The sequence below is a fragment of the Bison bison genome, unplaced genomic scaffold, assembly GCF_000754665.1.
Source record: "Bison bison bison isolate TAMUID 2011002044 unplaced genomic scaffold, Bison_UMD1.0 scf7180017864043, whole genome shotgun sequence".
Classification (NCBI taxonomy): domain Eukaryota; kingdom Metazoa; phylum Chordata; class Mammalia; order Artiodactyla; family Bovidae; genus Bison; species Bison bison.
In genome coordinates this window covers 9,026,380-9,036,609 of record NW_011494615.1, presented here as the reverse complement: position 1 = coordinate 9,036,609, position 10,230 = coordinate 9,026,380, and positions in this window count along the sequence as shown.

Genomic DNA, 10,230 nt, shown 5'->3' with positions numbered 1-10,230 from the left:
TGAATTTACATTCCCACCAGTAGTATACCAAGGGTGACAGCATTTTTTACCTCGTCCTTTTGATAATAGCCATCCTCAGATGTGAAGGGTATATCTCATTGTGGTTTTGAGTTGCGTTTCTCCAAATAGTGATGTTGAACACCTTTTCTTTTTCCTATTGGCCATTTGTGTGTCTCTGGGAAAATACCTTTTCAGGTTCTTTGAACCTTTTTTTAAGTCATATTTTGTATGAGTTTTTGGATTTTTTGTTTGCTTTTGAGTGGTATGAGTTCCTTATATATTATAGATAATAACCCCTTGTTAGATATATGGTTTGCGAACATTTTCTTTAATTCCATAGGTTACCTTTTCACATTGTGTATTCTTTCCTTTGTAGTACACAAGCCTTCTCATATATAGTCCTGCTTATTTACTCTTTACTTTTTTTGCCTGTGTTTTTGGCATCATATCTGAGAAGACCATTGCCAATGCCAATGTCAGGGAGCTTTTTTTTTTCCTCTATGCTTTCCTCTAGAAATTTTATGGTTTCACATTATACATTGACGTCAGTAATCTATTTTGAGTTAGTTTTTTTGTATGGTGTAAGATAAGGGTCCAGTTTCATTCATGTAATATCCAGTTTTCTAACACCATTTGTTGAAGAGACTAGTCTTCCATCATTGTTTGTCCTTAATGCCCTTGCCAAAGGTTAGTTGACTGTAAAAATAGTTTTTTTCTGGGCTCTGTATTCTGTTCCAGTGTTCTCTCTCTCTCTTTTTTTTTTTGCTGGTAACATACTGTTTTGGTTACTGTAGTTCTGTAACATGGTTTGGAATCAGGGACTTTGATGCTTCCAGTTTTGTTCTTTCTCAAGTTTGCTTTAGCTATTCAGGGTCTGGGGATTCCATGAAAATTTTGGGTTATTTTTCTGATTGTGTGAAAAATAGTATTGGAATTTTTACAGGTATTGCATTGAATGTGTAGATTGCTCTGGGCAATATGGACTTCAAAATTTTTTTTTTCTTGGCGTATGGCTGATTTACAATGTTGTATATATGGACATTTTAACAGTACGGATTTTTCTAATCCATGAGCATGGAGTATCTATCCATTTGCTTTTGTCTTCATTTATCAGTGTCCTATACTTTTCAGTGTACAGGTCTTTCACCTCCTGGGTTAAATGTATTCCTAAGTATTTTACTGACCTTTTTTTTAAACATACTACTGTAAATGGTATTGCTTTCTTAATTATTTTCAGATAATTCATATTTAGTTTATAGAAATGCAACTGCTTTTTTAATGTTTTTCTTGAATCCTTGGTAAAGTTTTTAGAGTTTTCTGTATATAAGATCATGTCATTTGCAAACAATTTAAATTCTTCCTTCCCAATTTGGAAGCCCTTTATTCCTTTTTCTTATCTAATTGCTAAAGCTAGGACTTTAGTACTGTGCAGGTGAGAGTGAGCATTCTTGTTTTGTTCTTGATCTTAAAAAGCTTTCACCATTTCACCATTGAGTATGATGCTAGCTATGGACTTGTCATATATGGCATTGATTATGTTGAGGTAAATTTCTTCTATACCTACTTTTTTAGTTGTGAAAGAATGTTGAATTTTATCAAATGCCTTTTTTGCATCTGTTGAGATGATTATATGATTTTAATCCTTCATTCTGTTAATATGGGATCACATTTATTATTTCTCGTATGTTGAAACATTCCTGACTCCCAGGGATAAATTCCAGTTAATTGTGGTGTGCTGAGTGCTAAGTCGCTTCAGTTGTGTCTGACTCTTTGTAACCCTGTGGCCTGTAGCCTGCCAGGCTCCTCTGTCCATGCAATTCTCCAGGCAGGAATACTTGAGTGGGTTGACATGCCCTCCTAACTCAGGGATTGAACCTGCATCTCTTAGGTCTCCTGCATTGGCAGGCAGGTTCTTTACCACTAGCACCATTTTAAATCCATTTTAAATGGCAGTCCTTAATAATGGTGCATGATCCTCTTAATGTGCTGTTGATTTCAATTTGCTAGTATTTTCTTAAGGATTTTTGTATCTTTGTTCATCAGGGGCACTAGCCTGTAGTTTTCTTGTTGTGTTGTCTGACTTGGTTGTCAGGGTAATAATGGCCTTGTAAAATGATTTGGGAAGTGCTTTTTCTTTAATTTTTTTGAAAGAGTTTGAGATGGATTGGCATTAATTCTTTAACTGTTTGGTAGAATTTGCCAGTGAAGCCATCTGGTCCTAGACTTTTCTTCGAATTAGTAATCAAAAGCCCCCAACAGTCACCTTTCTTGTTATTGGTCTGTTCAGATTTTTAAAATTTCTTCCTGGTTCAGTCTTTGATATACGTTGTTTCTAAGAATCTGTCCATTTCTTCTGTGTTATCGAATTTGTTGGTATATAATTGTTAATAATAATCTTTTATGATCCTTTGTGTATTTGTGGTAGTAGTTATAATCTCTCCTGTTAGTGTTTTTTTTTTATATAAATTTTTTTGCCTTAACGTGTGGCATGTGGGATCTTAGTTCCCCAGCCAAGGATCAATCTTGTGCCCCCTGTATTGGAAGCTCAGAGTCTTAAGAACTGGACCACTGGGTAAGTCCTCTCCTCTTTCATTTCTGATTTTGTCTTCTTTTTTCTTTGTCTAGCCAAAAGTTTGTCAATTTTGCTTATCTTAAAAAGTAGAATAAAACTTTTTTCCTCTTTTTTTTTTTTTTTTTTTTTAAGTCTATTGCATTCATTTATGCTCTGATCTTTATTTCTTTATATATGCTCTTTGGGCATAATTTATTCTTTTTCTGGTTCCTTGAGGTATAAAGTTAGACTGTTTATTTGAAATCTGTTTTCTACTAATATTGATATTTATTGCTATAAACTTCTCAGATTGCTTTTGCTGCATTTTGCTGTGTTTCCATTTGGGGGTGTCTCTTTTTTTTTGGACACATTGATTAAGGAAAATATTGTTCAGTTTCCACATATTAGTGTATTTCCTAGCCTTCTTATTATCACTAATTTCATACCGTTGTGCTCAGAAAAGACACTCAATATAATTTCAGTCTTAAATTTGTCAAGACCTGTTTTGTAACCTAACGTATAAAGTATGGATGTGAGAGTTGGAGTATAAAGCTGAGCGCCGAAGAATTGATGCTTTTGAATTGTGTTGGAAAAGACTCTTGAGAGTCCATTGGACTGCAAGGAGATCCAACCAGTCCATCCTAAAGGAAATCAGTCCTGAATATTCATTGGAAGGACTGATGCTGAAGCTGAAACTCCAATCCTTTGGCCACATGATGTAAAGAGCTCACTCATTTGTAAAGACCCTGATGCTTGGAAAGATTGAAGGCAGGAGGAGAAGGGGATGACAGAGGATGAGATGGTTGGATGGCATCATCGACTCAATGGACGTGAGTTTGAGTAAACTCTAGGAGTTGGCGATGGGCAGGGAGGCCTGGTGTGTTGCAGTCCATGGGGTTGCAAAGAGTCAGACACGACTGAGCAACTGAACTGAACTGATATGAAGTATCCTGGAGAATGTTCTCTGTGCACTTGAGAGGACTGTATGTTCCATTGTTAAATGGAGTGTTTTCTGTTAGATTCATTTGGTCTAAAGTGTAGTTCAAGTCCACTATTTCCTTCTTTATATTCTCCTGCTCATCTGTTCTTTGAAAGTAGGGTATTAAAGCCCACTACTATTATTGCATTGCTATCTGTTTCATTTGTTGTATCTTGATGAATTGATTCCTTTATCTTTATATAATGAATGACCTTTTATCTCTGTTACAATTTTGGGGTTCTTTCTTTTTTGGTCTGATAAAAGTGTAGCCAATCTTGGTCTCTTCTGCTTTCCGTTTGTATAGAATATCTTTTTCTGTCTCTTCACTTTAAATCAGGCTGTGTGTGTCCTTAAAGCTGAAGTGAGTTTCTGTTAGCATATATTTGGGTATTGCATTTTTAATATATTTATTTACTCTATGATTATCTCTATGATCATCTCACACGCTAGTAAAGTAATGCTTAAAATTCTCCAAGCCAGGCTTCGGCAATATGTGAATCGTGAACTTCCTGATGTTCAAGCTGGTTTTAGAAAAGGCAGAGGAACCAGAGACCAAATTGCCAACATCCACTGGATCATCGAAAAAGCAAGAGAGTTCCAGAAAACATCTATTTCTGCTTTATTGACTATGCCAAAGCCTTTGACTGTGTGGGTCACAATAAACTGTGGAAAATTCTTCAAGAGATGGGAATACCAGACCACCTGATCTGCCTCTTGAGAAATTTGTATGCAGGTCAGGAAGCAACAGTTAGAACTGGACATGGAACAACAGACTGGTTCCAAATAGGAAAAGGAGTACGTCAAAGATGTATATTGTCACCCTGCTTATTTAACTTATATGCAGAGTACATCATGAGAAATGCTGGGCTGGAAGAAGCACAAGCTGGAATTAAGATTGGCGGGAGAAATATCAACCTCACCTATACAGATGACACCACCCTTATGGCAGAAAGAGGAACTAAAAAGCCTCTTGATGAAAGTGAAAGAGGAGAGTGAAAAAGTTGGCTTAAAGCTCAACATTCAGAAAAATAAGATCATGGCATCCGGTCCCATCACTTCATGGGAAATAGATGGGGAAAGAGTGGAAACAGTGTCAGACTTTATTTTTGGGGGCTCCAAAATCACTGCAGATGGTGACTGCAGCCATGAAATTAAAAGATGCTTACTCCTTGGAAGGAAAGTTATGACCAACCTAGATAGCATATTCAAAAGCAGAGACATTACTTCGCCAACAAAGGTTCGTCTAGTCAAGGCTATGGTTTTTCCAGTGGTCATGTATGGATGTGAGAGTTGGACTGTGAACAAAGTTGAGTGCTGAGGAATTGATGCTTTTGAACTGTGGTGTTGGAGAAGACTCTCGAGAGTCCCTTGGACTGCAAGGAGATCCAACCAGTCCATTCTAAAGGAGATCAGTCCTGGGTGTTCTTTGGAAGGAATGATGCTAAAGCTGAAACTCCAGTACTTTGGCCACCTCATGCGAAGAGTTGACTCATTGGAAAAGACTCTGATGCTGGGAGGGATTGGGGCAGGAGGAGAAGGGGACGACAGAGGATGAGATGGTTGGTTGGCATCACTGACTCGATGGACATGAGTCTGAGTGAACTCCGGGAGTTGGTGATGGACAGGGAGGCCTGGCGCGCTGCGATTCATGGGGTCGCAAAGAGTCGGACACGACTCAGCGACTGAACTGAACTGAACTGATGATTAGTGAATTTAATATGTTTACATCGAAAGTAATTATTGATAGGTAGAGATGGTTGGATGGTGTTACGGATGCAATTGTCATAAGTTTGAGTAGGCTCTGGGAGTTGGTGATAAACAGGGAAACCTGGCGTGCTGCTGTCCGTGGGGTTGCAAAGAGTCAGACGCAACTGAACTGACTGACTGAAAGATTTAACTACTGCCATCTTGTTAATTGTTTATGATTGTTTTGTAGTTCTTTTGTTCCTCTCTTCTCTTGCTATCTTCCTCTGTGATTTGATAGTTTTCCTTCGTGGTAGTCTTTCTGTATCTACTATAAGCTTTTGCTTTGTGACTACCCTGAGGTTTAAATAAAACATTTTATAACAGTCAACTTTAAGCCATTATGTCAGTTTTTTTATGTTTTGTATTTAACAAATTATTGAATGCAGATATTTTAATTTTTGCCTTTCAACCTTTATACTAGTTAAGTGATTTACACACCATTACACTACTAGAATATTCTGAATTTGCTTATGTCCATATCTTACCAGTGAGTTTATACTGTATATGTTTTTAAGTTGCTAATCACTGTCCTTTCATTTCAGCTTGTAGAACTCCCTTTAACATTTCTTATAAAGCAGGTCTGGTAGTGATGAACTCCTACAAATTTTCTTTCTCACTCTCTTTTTTTTAGTTTGGGAATGTTTTTTTCTGATGGTTAGCTTTGCTGAGTATTCTTAGTTGGCAGTTTTTTTCTTCTAGCACTTTGAATCTATATACCTTATTCTGGTGCAGGGTTTCCACTGAGAAATCTGATAACCTTATGTGGGGTCTCATGTATGAGTTTCTTTCCTCTTACTGAGTTCTCTCTTTGTCTTTGATTTTTGATAGTTTTATTAGATTATCTCTCAGTGAAATCCTGTGTGAATTGAATATGTATTGGGGCATGTGAACACCACATGCCAGGATGACTCAATTTCTCTCCCCAGATTTGGGAAGGTTTAAGCCATTATTTCTTTAAATAACCTTCCTACCCCCATCTCTCCTACTAGAACTCCTATAATGCAATCATTACCCTTGATGATGGCCTATAGTTGGTGTAGGCTATTTTTCACTTTTCTTTTCCTTTGCTTTGATAATTTCAAGTAACCTTTCTTCTGGTTTTCAGATTCTTCTGCTAGTTCAAGTCTACTACTAATGTTTTCCACTGCATTTTCTTTTTCATTTTATTAATTTAATTAGCTCCAGTATTTCTCTTTGGTGTTTTTTTTTCTTTTAGTATACTTTCTGTCTCTGTTGAACTTCTTATTCTGTTCATGTGGTATTTCCTGATTTGTTGAGTTGTCTCTCTGGCTTCTCGTAGCTTGCTGAGCTTCCTTAAAACAATTACTATGAAGTCTTCATTGAGAAATAGATTTATTTCTCTGTGGTCAGTTACTGAAAAACAATTGTGTTCCTTTGGCATTGTCAAGTTTTCTTGATTTTTTTTTTTTTTAACATTTCTTGTAGCCTTATTTTGTATAGTGTGTTAGTCACTCAGTCATGTCCAACTCTTTTTGACCCCATGGACTGTAGCCTACCAGGCTCCTCTGTCCACAGGATTCTCCAGGTAAGAATACTAGAGTGGATTGCCATTCACTTCTCCAGGGGATCTTCCCAACCGAGGGATTGAACCTGCATCTCCTGTATTGCAGGCATATTCTTTACCATCTGAGCTACCTTTATGTCTGCCCATTTTATGGAATAATTTTGGTGGGGAAAGACCTTTACCTGTGGGTAAGTGCAAGAGTGACAGCTGGATAGACTGGCAGTTCTTACCCCGGGTAAGATCCGGGGGTGTAGTCTTCGTGCATTTCTAACAGCTGAGTTTAAGTGGAGACTGCACACTGCAGAGGTTCTCAATGGCCGAGGCTGCAAGTGTCCATGGGGCTTGTAAGGGCTACGGGGAACCTTCTGATCTTTTTTTCTCCCATGGCGAGGAGTTGTGGCCAAGGAAATCTTTCTTGGCACCCGGCCCAGCTCACCGGTGTCGTCCTCATTGTGGTGTTACTGGCTAATGCCCATGGAGTCACTACGGAGCTGTGAGCTAGAGCGCAGGCAATGGTGGCTCAGCTGCAGATCTGGGGCCCAGAGGCACTTGTCAAGCCAACCATGGAGCTGGGATCTGGAGCTCAGGAGTCTGCAGAGCTGGAATCTGAAGTGTAAGCACTTAACAGTGGTTCTGGGGTTCAAGAATATTTGTGGGACCGTGGTAGCCCTAGTCCTGGGGCAGTGCAGCAGCAAGTCTTTCTTGTTGAGGGCATAACAGTGTCTCCTCCAGGGGCCCTGTGGCAGTGATGACTTTTGCTGAAAGCTGTTGTCCTCTGTAGAGCAGGCCACTGGAGTCTGCTCTGATGAATACTTACAGGGTCCTCCTTTGTGAATCCTCTCATGGATATTGTTGTCCTCAGTCAAAAAGCCTGCCTCGGTCCACCACAGAGCAGACCATGGGGACTGCAGGGGTACCTGCCACGTGGCTGATCCTGTTGTCTCCAGATGCCTCAGCTAAGCCTGTCACCCCAGTGATCCTTCTTCCGTCTGTGTGGTTGCTCTCCATCCTTTGCTTCATTGTGCTGCTGTAGGATCTCAGTTCTACTTGAGCTTCCCGTAAATATTTTCCTTTGTGGATAGCTGTCTGTTATTTTTTATTGGGGGTATGAAGGCTGCTGTCACCTACTGTGCCATCTTTTCAAAGCCACCTCTCAAGATACTTTTTGTCTTGTTACTAATTTCCTTTGCATCTTTAACTTTTTAAATATTTAGCTTATTTTTAATTTGACATTCAAAAACTCAAATAGTGCTTTTACCATACTTTATTTCACAGTAATAGTAACAGTAGCCTCTGGGTGCTTTAGGGACATTATATTGTTTATTTATCAAAGCCGCCTTATTGACATGGGTACAGTTGTTATTCCTTTTTTACAGAGGAAGAAACTGGACCACAGAGAATGGTCTAGCCAAGGTCACATAGCTAGTAAGTGTGGAAACAGGATATCCAAACTTAGGCAGTATGATTCTAACATTTGTACTATAAACCTCCCTTTCAGGCTGTGTGGCTTATCTTACTTCTGAAGTTATTCTTATGTCTGTTGGTATTAGTTCTTCCATTGGTTGATTTTGATGCTTAGTTTTCATATTGCTTATTTTTCTCATGTTTGATTTTTGGATGTGTGCTTATTTTATATTAGATCAAGTCTGTCTTAAAATATTACAGTATTTTGTTTCTAGTGATCGTGTGTTGGAAAGTCATGACTTGCTGTTGGGAAGGATATATCAAGCTGACTTTGGATATGAGGTTTTCCTATTCATCTGGGAAGCATTGCTCCACTCTTTGAATTACTTGGCTGTGTGTGTTGGAAATACCCCTGAGGCCCACTTCCTTGTTTGGCAGTGGTCGTCTAAGGGGATCCACCTGCCTAGCAGTTCCTATTGCTCATTACCCTGAGGTTGATGCAGGATTTTCTCTTGCTTCTCTCCCGCCCTCAACAACTTTATATTAAACATGAACCATCCTGAATATTGCCTCTTCAACTCTTCCCCCTTCCAACACCCAAGCGTGCACACATGTACACAACACACACACCATAGTTTGCAGTTACTTCAGGTTGCAGTTTGGACTGTGGTTTCTTCCATCTCATTTCTTGTTGTTATTTTGTCTTTCATTGATCAAAATTCTCATTCGTTAAGGTCATGTTCTTATTTTACAGTACAGTTACGGTTCATCTCTGGTTATTTATAACTTAACTCTTTATTTCTGTGATTTTTAGAGTTATAGTTGTTCAGTCGCTAACTTGTGTCCAGCTCTTTGCAACCCTATGAACTGCAGCACACCAGGCTTCCCTGTCCTTCACTGTCTCCTGGAATTTACTCACATACATGTGCATTGAGCTGGTGATGCTATGTAACCATCTCATCCTCTGCCACCTTTCTCCTTTTGCTTTCAATCTTTCCCAGCAGCAAGGTCTCTTCCAATGAGTCAGTTCTTCACATCAGGTGGCCAAGGAATTGGAGCTTCAACGTCTGTTCTTCCAATACATATTCAGGGTTAATTTCCTTTAGTATTGACTGATTTGATCCCAAGGGACTCTCAAGAGTCTTCTCCAGCACCACAAATTAAAAGCACCAATTCCTTGGTGCTCAGCCTTCTTTATGATTCAGTTCTCATATACATTCGTACCTGACTACCTGGAAAAACCACAGCTTTGACCATACAGACCTTTGTCGATAAAGTACTGTCTCTGCTTTTTTTAATACCTGTCTGGATTTGTCATAGCTTTCCTTCCAAGGAACAGGCTTGCATCTTTTAATTTTGTGACTGCAGTCACCATCTACAGTTATTTTGGAGCCCAACAAAATAAAATCCGTCACTGTAATCACTTTTTCCCCCTTTTGTTTGCCATGGGGCCATGTGCCATGATGTTAGTTTTTTGAATGTAGAGTTTTAAGCCGGCTTTTTCCCCTCTCCTCTTTCACCCTCATCAAGAGACTTTTTAGTTCCTCTTTCTTCCATTAGAGTGGTGTTATCTGCATATCTGAAGTTGTTGATACTTCTCCTGGCAATCTTGATTCCAGCTTACGATTCATCCAGCGAAGCATTTTGCATGCTGTATTCTGCATATAAGTTAAATAAGCAGGAATTGAAAGCAATTATATTGAATGTACAAGCTTCATTTTGGTGCTGTATTCTGTTAGTGATTTTTAGTCTTTTGAGAGTCATTGACATCTTTGAAGATTTGGTAAATTTTATGTACCATCACATTTTTTGTTCAGATGCATAGCTGTGTACCATCTGTACCCCAAGCAATGGCCAAATGTTAATTTGATCATTACTAGTTTTGTAGACTTGTTTTTCGGGGGAGAATGGGCTTTTTTTTTTTTTTTTTTTTTTTTTTTTTTTTTTTTGGGTATTTTTAGAGGTATAAGCCAATTTCTTAGAAAATAATCTATTGTTCAGGTTTGAGGGAAATTGTTATGAAAG